General features: G+C 38.2%; 3 protein-coding genes across 7 annotated transcripts in view; 2 read left to right on the top strand and 1 right to left on the bottom strand.

Moving 5' to 3' along the window:
- The window catches only part of LOC136410690 (5-oxoprolinase), a 104,144-nt gene extending 91,590 nt beyond the window's left edge, over positions 1-12,554 (top strand). The window contains exon 20 of the mRNA XM_066392964.1: positions 12,399-12,554. The gene's annotated coding sequence lies outside the window, so the exon portion shown is untranslated. The remainder of the gene's footprint in view (positions 1-12,398) is intronic.
- The window catches only part of Neto (Neuropilin and tolloid-like), an 86,934-nt gene that overhangs the window by 65,010 nt on the left and 6,700 nt on the right, over positions 1-15,224 (bottom strand). The window lies entirely within an intron of this gene.
- The window catches only part of mRRF2 (mitochondrial ribosome recycling factor 2), a 59,859-nt gene continuing 49,012 nt past the window's right edge, over positions 4,378-15,224 (top strand). The window contains exon 1 of the mRNA XM_066392969.1: positions 4,378-4,382. The gene's annotated coding sequence lies outside the window, so the exon portion shown is untranslated. The remainder of the gene's footprint in view (positions 4,383-15,224) is intronic.

Genomic DNA, 15,224 nt, shown 5'->3' with positions numbered 1-15,224 from the left:
AAAGCAAACTTCATTCCGAATTTGATTCCGCTTGAAGTGTAGTTGCTGTAAGAATCTGAATTCTGAAATTTCCTAATGGAGTTTTCAACTGCTTACTTCCCTTCTAGCTGTACATAACTCATCGAAGCACCTATCCGAAGCACCATCATCCATTCTAGTTTGTTATCAATCAACTGGTAAATAGACGTGCTTTTATCGTAGATCCATCTACGTAGAAATTGATAAATGCGCCCCCCAGAGCAACGTTTTCTGGCAGACAATTTCGGACCCGGTGCGAAAATAAAAGAAAGAAACGTAGATACAGACATCGGATTCGTATAGATATTATATCTGCTGTTGTTCGTTTATTGGAAATCGCGACTCTCGATAGGAAGCTTAAAATGGAAAATTTCCCGCTGCAATTCGATATATACGTGGCAGTTTACGTTTGAATTGTGTGTCTGAAATGTATCAGCTGTCTCCCAGTTTATATCGTGGCCATTTATTTTCTATTTTTTTACGATAGTAAATGATGGGATTTATTATTTCGTAAACATATCTGCACTTGTCAGACGGATATTTACTATCACAGTCGCACGAAATAATGGGCTCGCTATCGTCAAAAACATGGTTTGAGCAAATATATAAAAAAAGTAAATATGTTCACTAACCACATCGTTGGCTTAAAAGTAAATAAAATAATTATTAAAATCCACTACTCTCGTTTGTGTTACAACATTTATATTGTAATCAATAATTTTTACCACAGATTCATGTCCTGACTATCGCTGATCGTAACGAATGATGATAGTGAGGTAGAAGCTACTAGGAACACCTATCGTCGTTAACGTAAAGAATTTTTGTCGAAGTTTTGATGTAATACACCAATTCCTAAGAAAAGGAGACAAAAGAAAGATTCACTATCTCTAATAGATTTATCTGTCCGCAGGAATTGATAAAGCTAATGAAATTCCACTCAAACTACACCGTTGATAATTATTCGAATTGAAATTCGGTTTTATCCGTCTGTCGTTTCAGGTATTTGAATGACGCACCATTCGGTGCCTTTTTGGTTACGCGTCCGTTTAATTAAATTGTACGGAATCGATGTGCAATGGGGAAAAATAATAAAATATGAGTCCGAGAGCGCAAAATGGAGAGAACGGATGAAATTCCAAGATGCCTTTGATTTGAAAAATACATCTTTAATTCGATTCTCGTAATTCCTTTCTCTTCGGCTTTCAGTCATTAAAATTAAAGCGCTCAAGCTCCGGATTTCGCTACACTCTTCTAAAGGTTCAATTAGATTATCGGCAACGAGATTGAGTGGATGTTGCGTCGGGATAAAGACAGCGTTTTATGGGGAAAAGGTCGGTGAATGATGGGTTTGCACTGTAGTGAATCGTACTCTGAACGCTTCACATTCAGTGCATGTGTCTAACTCACTATCATACATTTCTTTGATGGATTTATTTTGTTCGCAGTAATGCATTTAAAATTCGCTTCCCTGTTACTAGGATGTTTGTCATATACAATTGAATCCGTCATTATAAGGTAATAAATTATAAGTGGTCCACTCCGAAAAGTGGTTCGCTCATCGCAATATTAGAGATGTGTAAGTAATGTGACAGTCGCATACCGTTTCATTTAAGTAACAAATTTCCTAAAAAGAACAGTTCTTTCAATATAACAAATATTTGTGCACTTTCAGACAATTCATGCGTCACTATCACACATATCATATTGTTCTTTTACGAAATCAAGTGTATTTACCATCATTAATTATTAATCTTGATCATTTCAAAATCAAATTGGAAATTATCAGTGCCAATCACCAATCACCCTCTTCCCTCATATGAGGTATAACCTCACTGTAAGATACGCTGTTTCAATATTTGTCTTGTAAATCTTCCTTACACAATATCGCACAGTATTGACATCACTAAAGGAAGTAATTTTCATTATGAATGCTTGAAAATATCTAATATTTGTCTTCCAGCAAATCCTGAAAACCTGATCTCAAAGTGTAGTGTCGGAATGCTATATTGCAATTCCTGCAGGGGAATGTAATACGCCAAGACAATCCGCTCAAGTTTATGCAGCCGCGAGGCCTTAGGTGGCAGGAATACAAGACATTCCTCTTCGATTTGCATACTTCCAACACTAGGTTTATGAAGCAGCCTAATTCTTCGGACAGTGGCAAAACGTGGCTCCTTTGCACTGTTTTTAAGCGAACAAATTCTCTTAATAAAAAGGATGTTTCGTTAAAGTTAATGGGAATTGTCGAGTGGAAATACTCGACGAGGAGGCGAAACTTTAATGAGATCGCTATGACCCTGTTCGAGTAACGAGATTATATCGGATTCTATATAAATTCCTATTGGCTGGAGCAATAAAAATTCATAAATGATATATTACGTTCTCTGTTTCGTGGATTTACATTTTATATTTATCTGCGCAAAAGTAAAATATGGCCGCTTTTATGCGTATTCCGCTCGAAAAAGCGCACTAAATATAATAGCTCCATCCACCGTGAAATGCAGAATAATTCTTTGGGATTTGAGTTTTGGCCGTTACTTTTTGATTTGGTCGCTTTGTGTGTTTAATAGTTTTAATCCCTCGCTCCGTTCGTTCGGAAAATGTACAGAACAGTCGCTCGTATGGGGATTGAAATGTTGAGTAAATGTATTTTTTCCTGTAATGCACTCTATACATAGATGTAGAGCAAGATGATATATGTAAAGCTGGTAATGCTAATATCGCGTAAGTTACGATACGTTCACCAAAAATCTTTTCAGTTACGAAAGAATCGTACTGGTGCAAATGTTGAGATATTATAATCTGAATTAATTTAGAATTCCGCACTTACTTTCATAGCAAATCATCACTCACTATCATAAATTCGAAACACTGAAAATAGTCCAAGTACAATGACGCGCAAATGTGGCGTCATTGTATTATTAAGTTATTTATGTCTCAACATTCACTATTACAGATTGAAAACATTGGAAGTAGGTAGAGAATCCGAGAGGGAAGTTTCCTTTATGTCACATTGTTAAATGTTGACATTAACAATAGTGAGGTAATAAAACTTTCTTTATAATCATAAAAAATATAATGAGATGTCAAAGGAACGGGCTGAAAAAGATGCTGTGATATTTGAATCTGAATTATTTTTTGTTACCACACTAGCTTCTAGAGTACATCACTCACTATCATATATTGGTAAAAATTACTAGTAGTGAACGTGAGAGTGGGGTAGGAAAATTTCCCTTACTTGACATTGGTAAGTGCAAAGGAATCCAATATTATCCCTTATTATCATAACTTCTTCACCATTAACTCAGCCTGTGCATGGTGCGAATAAATACAACACACGTTGAGAGCTCAATTTCATCGTTCAGATTAACCGCTCGACGGGCCAAATATCTGCTTGGATCAGGCATCATCTTTAACCCCAAAATGCCTCACAAATATCGTGGCAACCAGTCCGTTTGTTTCAATACCGACAGCTTAGATCGTTAACTGACTCGAAATCCAACGATTCCAGGACCGATCCAATGCAAATCCCCGGGAATAAGGGGGTCAAGTGTTATCTTGACCTCCCATAAACCTTACGAATAATCTCTATTTGAGAGACAATCGGATGGCACTGGAGGTTGGCGCGACTCCAGAGGGGATGATTAAACTTTATTGAGAGTATTGAAATCGCGCGTCGTAAATACCTGGATATACTAGAAGATTGATGTGGTTAACTGTATGTGGAGGAAGACAATAAGTTGCCGAAGCAGTTGAAATAAAGGAGAGTTTTTACGACGCTCATATCCTTGTGCAACGAATTTTTATAACCTCCGAGTTTCCCTGCAACTTCGTTGTTATTTTACGTCCTGCGAAAGTTTGGCTGCTTTCCAGACGTGTAACACTTTGTGTATAAAGCTGTAGAATATCCAATAGTGTTACTGTTATTTCCATGCTCCTGCTGAAGTATAGGGACGAAATAATTGTGGTAAAACATCGGTGAGATAAGCTTCTGGAGCTTTCTTAACACAGTGAAATTGTTATAAATGAAGCTGATTGCACTATACCTAATTCTGGAGTATTCCGAATGATGTGCGAGAATAAGGATGCTCGAAGTGCTCTGGAGCATATCACCGAACATTCATGTTAAAAACAAAACAAATTTCGGTACAGCGAAACGTTTTAGTCACTTAGATTAAATTCTACCGCAAGACTGATTGCTCTTCCCTTGCAATGGAGTTTTCAATTTATTAAAACTTCCTAAATACGTAACGCATGATGCACGAACGAACAAGAGTTCCTCTTTGCAGGTATCAGCCAGGAATAAAATAAATAAAACATTGGCAGAACGTATTACAATCCAGAATTAAGCTGTCGGTATCAGGGTTTCAATTAAAACTCATTTCAAATTCTGGCTTTATTGTGTGTTTTTGTCATCATCGGTAGATTGTTGATATAATACACTCATTTTGCAGCTCAAACTGCTCTGAGAAATATGTCACTACTTTCTGGTTAATAAGGAGTATGTTCAGAGGGAACCTAACCAGACTGAGAATACTCCGAGCAGTTGAAGGTGCCCTTTAGTCTGTTCTAGCCTCTAGCTTGAAAAAATTTGAGAATATGAATTTCCACCAGATGTGAAATTGCCAGATTCTGCTCCCAGTTTGCAATTATATTCCGCCAGCGTGGAAAACACCCGAAGCAATTTCGCCTGCGGTCCGTCAGCACGCCATTGACCCTCCTATATATTTTTAATTAGTTTGCCTACGTCACGTTTCCATTAGTCCCCAGTCTTGGGCAGAGGACTTTGCGAGCCAAATCAAAACCGATCCCGATTTAATGCCGCGCTCAAAGCATAAATCACCTGTTCAACCTTTAATTTTGAAACCTAAATCTAATTGAAAACTGGACCCGTTCCCATACATCTAGAAATCTGGCAGTGCAAAATGAAAATTAGTTTCAATGGAATCTTAACCTCGAAGTTTTCCCCTTGTTTTACGTTTCAAGCAAAAGTTTGGCCCGGTTCCAGGATTCGTAACGGTTTGTTTATGGGGCTCTCGAATCGTCGTTTCAATGACTGTTATATCCGAAATATGTTTCTGTTATCGCCCGAACATAATTAACTTCGAGTTTGTTTATTGTTTCAATCTACAAGGGAAGTTTTCCAGTATTAGAATCACTTCACGTGGAAAGTTATATGGACCAGTAATGAGATTTGGCTCATAGATTTAGCAAAGCTGGTAGCAATTAGAGTAGAGCAAGACCACCTAGAAGCAAAAGACCAATTTAGGAGCAAAAAGGAGTAAACAAAACTAAACATAAAGACACTTTCAAATATTCCAGAGTAATTAGAACCAGCCTACCAGAGTGCTAGTTCACTGACATGACATCATGTGTACCCAATAAATGGCACTTCAAAGAGCATTTTCTGATAACATACAGATTTTCCAGGCTCTACAAAAATATGAAGTTGTCACTAATGTTATTGACATTGACTGTAATGATGATTTTCTTATATTGATGATAGTTATATGATTATATATGATACTTATATGATAGTGTGTGCTATAATTTTTTTCAGTCTCAATAATAGGACTCTGCTAGTATAATCTAAACTAATTTATGTTCATCAACTTACTTTCACAGTAAAGCACTTAATATTAGGTGTACAACTTTGCTTCCGCCGTTTTTGAATAGATGTATGTAGCGGTAAGTAATGATCGAAATAAATAACCCCATGTGGGCATGCAGGAGCCTTGGGCACCTGTTAACATAACCTCATAAAAATATTAGTCTATTTGTGTCTTCATCATAAAGTTATTCGCAATTGAAAATGTCAGTGTACGAGCCAAATTCTCGTCATTTGCGGGAGGTTTTACTTTTCTGCTTCAATATGAAGAAATCTGCTGCTGAGGCTCATCGAATGCTCTCAGATACTTATGGGGAAGCCACTATTAGTGAAAGGACATGTCGTGAGTGGTTTCAGCGCTTCAAGAACGGTGATTTTCACGTCGAAGACCAACATAGCGGTGGAAGAAAGAAGGTTTTCCAAGATGCGAACTTGGAAGCATTACTTGACGAAGACTCGTGTCAAAGTCAACAAGAATTGGCACAATCATTGGGAGTGACTCAACAAACAATCTCAAAACGCCTCAAAGACATGGGAATGATTCAGAAGCAAGGATATTGGGTGCCGTACGAGTTGAAACCAAGAGATATTGACAGGCGTCTGTTCGCTTGTGAACAGTTGCTTGCAAGGCAAAGACGGAAGGGATTTCTGCATCGTATTGTGACTGGGGACGAGAAATGGGTTCATTACGATAATCCCAAACGCAAAAAGACTTGGGGATATCCCGGCCATGCTTCCACGTCGACGGCCAAACCGTCTATTCATGGTTCCAAAATCATGCTCTGTATTTGGTGGGATCAACTCGGCGTAATATATTATGAGCTGTTACAACCAACTGAAACAATCACAGGTGCTCTTTATCGAACCCAATTAATGCGTTTGAGCCGAGCATTGAAAAAGAAACGGCTGCAATACAACGAGAGACATGATAAAGTGATTTTGCAGCACGATAATGCTCGACCCCATGTTGCGCAAGTGGTCAAGAAATACTTGGAAACATTGAAATGGGAAGTCCTACCCCACCCGCCATATTCTCCTGACCTAGCTCCTTCTGATTATCACTTGTTTCGATCCATGGCACATGGGCTAGCTGACCAACACTTCCGGTCTTATGAAGAAGTAAGAAATTGGATAGAATCGTGGATCGCTTCAAAAGATGTCCAATTTTTTCAACACGGGATTCGTATGCTGCCCGAAAGATGGGAGAAAGTAGTGGCCAGCGATGGACAATACTTTGGATCCTAAAGGTATAATTAGTTTTTTACAATAAAATCGCGAAATTCGGAAAAAAAACGGCGGAAGCAAAGTTGTACACCTAATAATATAGATTAAATAGAATGAATATTTGGTATCACACTTTTTACATTGACGTTAATCGAGCCCTATTGGCAGAAATTTATAATAATGTAATCTAAATTAATTTAGGTTGACGCACTCTCTCTCTCTCGCGTAAAATCGTTAACACGAGTCAGATCCATTTATGATAGTTGTCGTGGAAGTAAGGATTACATTTTCGTGACGTCATGATGTATCTTATTTAACTTGGGTAATAGTTAACAAGAATAACAATGAGGTCACGAATCTTCATCACTATCACAAAATTTGTTTTGCACTTATGACAGAGATGCGCTAACAGAAATATTGTGATAATGAAGAGGCATTAGTGATAGTGACCAGAATTATTGCAAATTACAGAAAGTAATGTCCACAAATCTAATATTATCCCTCACTATTGCTACAAATTTTCTACCATAAGGGCTTGCTCGCTATCACAGCCATTTGGTCATTAGAACAATTTACTCCCTATCAGAGCAGTCATGCTGACTATACTCCATCTAACATTTTAGCATGACATTCCTCATGGTATTTGCTCAGGCACTTCTAAAGAAAAAGGTTAATTTGCCCGTAAATCCATTTGTAATCTGATGAACTCTTCCAGCATCGACAGCTGTAATAAACTTTTCAGGAGGTTCTCAAGGAGTATCGCATTTAAAACTAGTTTCTTAAGCTTCCGCTTAAAGCCTTATTATTAATTCAACTCACGAAGAGTCACCAAGACCTCTCTTCGACTCACGTTCTCTATAAAGGATTTATTAAATAATAATTCCTTTGGGATTTTATTTACGTCTTAATACGTTGCCCACTCCACTAAGCTTCCACTTAAAGTAATTATTTATTCGCACCCTCTTGATGTAGAATTTCCATGCGCAATGGCTGCACGCACGTTCTAGCAATAATTCTCCTTTTCCTCATTTGGCTTTCTCGCAAAAAAGTGCTTTCAAAACGTTACTCAAATCGATCTTTAAACGCGCACTGACCTATTAAATTAAATCGCCCTCCGGAGCAACTTGAGCTATTTTACGGTCAAGAATTTCAAAGGAAGTGACGTGTGTGGGTGCTCCACAAATAAAGCCCCGGTTTTATTTGGAAAAGCATAGGGCGAGACCTGTTGACATTACTCAGTATATCATTTTATTGGATAATACCAAAAAAACGACTCTGATTCGTAAGTTAGTGGGAATTCTTCTTCCCTAATTCAATTGTCGGCCTTTACTGGGAAGCGGAAGTCGTTAGTATTTAATACCTAAAGGGCTTTCAATTATCTGCTACCTACTCTCCTTGTAGAGAATAAACATGTGGATGGTTCGTAGTATGCTAATCTGGAGCCATTAGCTTGAGATGCAAACTCGTGAATTTCCCGAAAGTTACGCCGATACACGTAAAACAACCAACAACCAGAGAGAAATTAGATAGGAAATGACCCAGTGCGAACAGAGCGCATCTCGGGGCGTATTATCATTACCTGAGGGGAGCACAAATGCAATTTTCACTGTGTAATCTGGCAACGTGCACTTACGGCTTAGTTTGCTCTCACAAGTAGCAGTCGAGAAACTCCCGAGGCGTTGTTTGCTTGACTTTGACGGTTGATGAGTTGGGATATTTGTCCAAGAATCTTCCTCGCGGACAAAAAGGCGTGGCTTCACCCTTGACAAATGGCTCCTCTTGGCCGCTTTCCATATTACCGCCATGAATTTATTATGGGCCGCGTATTAAAATAAAGTACGACCATTTGTTCAACACCCTTTCTTGCTTTTTAGACCCCCAGGGAGATATTTATGGGTCCGACTCTATATGTGTCATGTGTAGGTAGTTTGGCTTAACTGGCTTGCCAGCCAAGGTCGTAAATCATCGCCGAATTTAAAAAAGGAAGAAAGGTGCCAACATTGCATTAGTAAACTGCCTGGAAATGTTTATAGTTCAAGGAAATCTACGAGCAAAAGCCTAATTTGTTTCTCCTGCCTTTATTTCCTAGATGCAAGTTGCATGGAACAACTAATACCCTTAAACTGAGGCTATGTTTTATTCAAATCCGCAATTTTTCAGCAAACTTCAGAGCAAAAAGGGCCGCTCGTCGTGCATTCGCACGACCGTTATTGTTTGCATTCCGTCTTGGGACGACGGCAATTTTATTTGCTTACATTATGCTAATGATCATGTCAAATTTTTCTCTTTCTGGAATTATCTACATAGTTTACATTGTCAACGTTATAAAACAATATTGATTTTCTTGCGATCAGGCATAAAATATGTAACACTGGAGGTCATCTGTCAACTTGCGTGCAAAAAAAATACATTAAAATGTGACTTGTAGGTAAAGTAATCAATAGTCTAAATCAAAGTCTAAACTTAAACTGGACCATTACTTTGAAATGGGGCACTCAACAATTTCAACATATTTTTATCAACAAAGAGTCAAGTGAAGATCTTCAGAAAACAATGTAATTAATGTGGACAATGCTCTCAAATTTCTTCAACGAGTAGTAGTCGTCGCAAACATTAGTACAAATTCAAAAATCCCCCCATAAATATTAGTCGCAAAAATAGGATAATACTTGCCGCCTGGCTGCGGTGATTCGGCGAACATTTTAACGTTCAAGAAAGCTTGTAGGGTTTAAACGGTTTTCGGGGTTTTATTTACGAGAGATAAGGAGCGAGCTTTATTTGCCCCGGGGTGAAAAGAAAACTTTCGACTTTCAAACCGCCAGCTTATAAATAAGCCAATTGTTGGCTCCCGAACGTCTGCGTGCTGCGACGATACCCAATAAAAATAAATAAATGTTATTGAATTCTCGGTCCGAGAACGCTAGAGGTTGAATTCCGGATGCATTTCGCTCGTTCTTCTTTTCAAATTTTCATTATTTTCAGCTTCAACGCACCGTAAGAAACGGCTGATAAGATTGTCAATCAGACTCGCTTGAACTAAACGGAACCGGGAGTTATTACGTTTTTGTCGATAACTTCAGCATTATCAATTTGGAGGGCATTACAGCAAATTTTATAGCTGAAAAATGAGTTTTTAAAAGTAATTTTAAACAAAAAATAACAAATGCAATTGAAAGCAAACACTTCTACTAGGTTCGTAATATCAAATAGCTGTATAACGAATAGTTTTTACACAAAGCGCTTATTGCCAGTGAATGCACCTTAGATCATGCAATTCTACTTTTTCACTATTTTAATTTATATACTTGTCTTCAGTATTAAATATTAATGGTTTCAACTAGCACGCAGCTCTTCTCGTTTCTTACTGTCTGGCTTTATCCCCTCTTATTCTGTATTAACAATAGTGTTTTGCCAGATATTCATCGCTCGATCTAATCTAAAGCCAATTAAGCGAAGGACGTGACAGATAATGAGGTTTATCCTCAAGGAACGTAACCATTTTGCCAAACGAGCTTCGCTTCTCTACTAATACGAACAAGGGCTATTAAATGATGTTAATTAGGAAGCTCAGACATGTGTGTTATGAAACGCCAATTCGTCTTCTTATTGAAAAAAAATCAAAGTCAAATCGACATCTTTTGTTCTTGTGCGGCTAACTCCATTGTAATTCAGACCGATACGTCAGTTCCCCTTCTTCCGGTACCGAAGTACAGGAAGTCGCAAACGCTGATTTATTGCCCATGGATTTTATTGGCCAGAGAGAGATAAAGACGCTACGCTGAGTTATGGACTGCGAGCATGCAACGCGGGAATGTAATCGTGCCTTTGTACGATAATTTGGAATGTAAAATCAGGATCTAGCTGCTCGAACTATGCGTCTGAAAGGCCCTAATTAGGGGTGAAACCTGATTCTAAATCTTCAAAATTTCCTATAAAGATCTCTAACTGCACTTGGATCGAATACTCACAATCCCTTTTTCTTTTTTATGCCAGGGAATATGGATGTTTTTAGATAGAGCCAACGTTTGAATTATCGACAAAAAATGGAGAAGACGAATGTGTTACTCCAATTTCTGAACGACGTAGAATTTTGATGGCAAAACTTAGTAGCCCCTACTCCAATACTGAATTGGAACACCTCTAATTAACTTCACACTTAAGTCTGGCACTCAATATCTCTTTTATTTTCCGTCATTTTTCTGCTAGCGACACCAACAAAGATATTTCACGTCAAGATTTCTGCCATTTCTATGCCTTGATATAGGCGTTTTCAAATATTGCTCATATCTAACTGGTCAGAAGAAATTCGCGTAGAAATTGATGTAAATAGAGCTGAACTATCAAAATAAAACAAAAGCAACTAACGAGAGTTCATCAACGGTCTGCCCGAGATAATGTAGTTTTCGTAGCTATAGAAAAATTACAATTCCATATTAAGCTTTTGTTGGTCATTCACAAATGGATACTTTAAGTTTTGCTACGTTTAGAAATTTATGTTTACTTTCAAATATTCAAATATTTAGAGCAGCTATTTGAATACACCTAAGAAACTGGGAACATACGAAGTTCTTTAAGAAAGACCTGTAAAATCTACCTGGGGATCACAAACAATTTCCGGTGGCGTCATTCTTAATTCAACTAAAGGCCGTTATGGAGTGATTTACATCATCCGATCGGTGCTCTAATCGCGCTGGAGGGCCCTCTTGAGGCCGGCAATATGGTAAACAACGACGCTAATCCATGCAAATCGAGCCGCCAGGGTTCAAAGCAAGATAATGCGACTGCCGCTTAATTTATTTAAATCTAAATGGGTTTACATGTTGTCGCGATGAAATACTATTATGCACAGGCCTCGTCGATGGCAAAAGGGAGGAGAATTCATATCGATCTCGACGCACCAATTAAATCAATGTAAGTAAATCTTAACAACGTACTGATATTACAAAGGGACAGCTAGCTAAATATTCATGGGTGGAGCCATATTCTTTATGCGAGGAAACCACTGAATGCCTCAGGTACTCAGGTATTTATAGGGATATTCGAAAAACATAGCCCTAGGAAAAATTGCGTTTCTGTTTACCGGAGGCAGCGCCTTTCATTCAGGTCCCGATTCTCCGATTTGTTCTCCTTTGAATTCTGGATGGTTCGAGAATAATTTATAAAGGCTTGGTTTCTGAAATTGCGTAGATAAAATAAAGACAGATTTCTGTAGATAATGTTACATCAAAATCTTGATCAATTTGTCAGAAAATATCGATATAATTATAGTCCTAATTTTTTATTTTCTTTCGACATTTTTTCTTCTCCTTCCACGGCTCCTAAAAGCATTTGTTTTGACGTTCAGACCTTTCTCGATAGTAACAGCCACATCTGTAATTCGATTTCCTGTTTTCTTTGACATATCTTCTTTCCTTTTAACTACTACTCAATTTTGATATTCATCGATAATACGCTTACACCTTTTCTTCTTCAAATGCTGGGACTTTCAGTTTTGACACCTTATCGATCACGAAACCATCTCTAATTCTTCTTCTCCTTATTGTTTCAGAACTGGCACAGGAACTCCTAAAGCCCCATTTACACTCCACCACATCAATCGACAACAATCTAATGTGCCTGGAAAGCAAACTGAAGCCGAAAGGAACAATTTTATCGAGGAACAATGTTTCTCGACTTTGATCGGGGCCACTAAATTAAGCTCCTCCACTCCAGGCTTGTGCCGTTTTACGGCCGAGGGTTCGAAAGGAAATCGCTGAAGTGGCGTGTGTGTATGTGTGTGTGCCAATAAAACGAAGTTGCTCGGGCCTTATTTGGGAAAATAAAGCAACGAGAAACCTGTTGTTTTTGTTCGGCTTTGATGTGCCTACTGACTGGCGGGAGAATTTTCCCCTTGAGCGGACGAGAAATATTTATTCAGGGCTAATATGGTAAGGCGGGAGTAGTTATTAATAGCAACGAAGCTCTAGGGAAAATTTCTTGATGAAGAGTATAGATGGAGCAGTCAAAACAATGAAGCCAAGCTTCACATAAATACTCTTCTTCTTCTTCTTCTCCTGTATCTAATTTTGGCACTTCATCGAAGAAGATCATATCCATATCTATTCTGAGAATTTGTACGTTAAACGGAAACTACGCTTTTTCGAAATCAATTTTCCCCTACCTCATACTTCAGTTCTCAGCACTGATTTACAACGATTCTAATTCCTTACAAGTTCTGCCTCCCTAATTTCATTCCTCAAAATTTATGGAGTTTACATTAAGCCTGCAATATAGTCTCGAGTGTCGTTGGGGGAATAAATTACTCTAAAGAAAGCGGGGTATTAAAGCCAATATTGCTTAGGACTTATTTATTATCGCGAAGCTACCACTGGTTAAAATGTGGCACGTCAATGTGTGGGAATTCTTTTATAGCCGTTTGAATAAATTAACCGAGAAAATTGGTCCTTTTTCGGTCCCCAAGGGCCAATTTGCATGGATTAGCATGAGTGTACCGCGCGTTATCAGCCTCTAGGGTTTTGGTTTATTGCTTTTTGAATTCGACAAAAACACTTTAAAAATAACCTTAAATCTAAAGACTCCGCAGAAAGGTTTTATTCCCCCCGCCTTGGGATTTAACACACCTTTAGGGCTTCCTATCAGTCACTTACAAGCCGTACATCAATATCTGACAACATGGCGTTCGGTAACCATCAGTCAATCTCGCGATAACACGACCCTTTCAAATGCAAATCCCTCGGACAAGCATAATCTGCGGATTACTTCGGAACACTGCCTTATCATTAGCTGGTCCTTTGATAATTCACTAATCGATTGAATCTGTGTATTTGACAGATTGACGAGGACCGAGAGTGTCGAAAATCTCTTTGTTAATGTCACTTCTTCTAGATCTAGGTTCTAGATTCTAGATGTTCTGATATAATTTGTTTTTAAAGCCCCTACATGTCAGTATTCTGGATAGATTTAAGAACTTTCGAAAAGTAGCCGGAATGTTTAAAACCTGATCATTTTTATACCAGAAGAATGATATGTACCTACTTAAGCAAGACTGATGATTTGCTGTACTAAACCCCCTATAAGGTAAAATGATATAGAGAAAATAATTAAGCTACAAGAATGCATCAACTGTTAAATATCATTCACATGTCGTTTTTTTTTGACAGCTATAGATACTTCAAAGAGTGATCGAGGTATTTAGAACCACTTCCATGTTTTTATCGTTTGAAGAGCGTTTTCAACAGTGTTGAAATGACTAAATGACTATGCAATGTTCAATTTTATCTCGTTTTTCCGTCCCGCCTGGATTCCTTGGCGCAGTGTCAAGTGTGCCTGGAGGCACAGGCCTATTTTTACTAGTTAATTCCCGGTTTTTTAACAGCTTGCGGCTTGTAAACTTGACATGCATTCCATTTATTTATCACCGAAACTATTAGAGCGCTTGTTCTAATTCGAAACGGTGATGTTGAATGTTCGCGACGGAAGTAAAACGTTTCGTAACAAGAGAAAGGGAGAAAACATACTTTTTTTAAATTTTTTTGCGTATCTTTTTTAGATATCAACAAAACCAACACATAATGAAGAATCGAAAGAAATGTTTTCCAATTTGTACTTTGCTACGATCTGAAAGCCGCACGAGCGGAAGGAAAAACAAGAAGTTTTTATTAACTGCAAAGTCCGCTAATAAAGCTTTTAGCCAGAAAAAGAAATACATTCTTCCCAACAGATAAAATTGAAAACGCCTAAAATCTGACAGTTCTGACAAATAAAAAAAGGACTTCCAAACGCTGCCTGAGCACTTGGAACAACACAAAAAATGCATCCTTTACTAATGTAATGACTTTTTATCGGTTAAGAAGTTTTCCGAACTAAAAGTAACTCTTAAAGAATGATCCGGACCGAAATGCAGTGAAGAGCAGAGTGGCTCTCACAGATAGAGTAGTTCGGAAAAATACTGATTTATTTTTATTAGACGCGGTCTAGTTCCAGATGCCAGCTGAAAAATGAGTTTATTCACACTTGGCTTGTTCGATACGAGACCGGTCAGGGTTAAAACATGGCAACGTTGTAAAAAAGACACCTAAAACCCAAAGGTTTTAGAGCACTCTAACTGCACTGATGATTCAACTCGCATGTGTAAGATAATCTTATCAGTGCAGTTGAAGCAGAAATCGACCTTGGTGTGCATGATGTTGTATCCAGGCACCTAAGAAGAAAATCAGGTTTTAGGACACTCTCGCTGCACTGATGATTCGACTTCCATAATGTAATATGACCTCATTGGTGCAACTGAAGTAGAAATCGACCTTGGTGTGCGTGATTGTTGCATTAATAAGCGAAAATTCCAGCAGCGGGACCCGAACTTGACACCAATCTGGAA

This window comes from Euwallacea similis, chromosome 9, assembly GCF_039881205.1.
Source record: "Euwallacea similis isolate ESF13 chromosome 9, ESF131.1, whole genome shotgun sequence".
NCBI lineage: Eukaryota > Metazoa > Arthropoda > Insecta > Coleoptera > Curculionidae > Euwallacea > Euwallacea similis.
The sequence above is the reverse complement of the archived record's forward strand: the minus strand, read 5'-3'. Positions and strand labels throughout refer to the sequence as shown.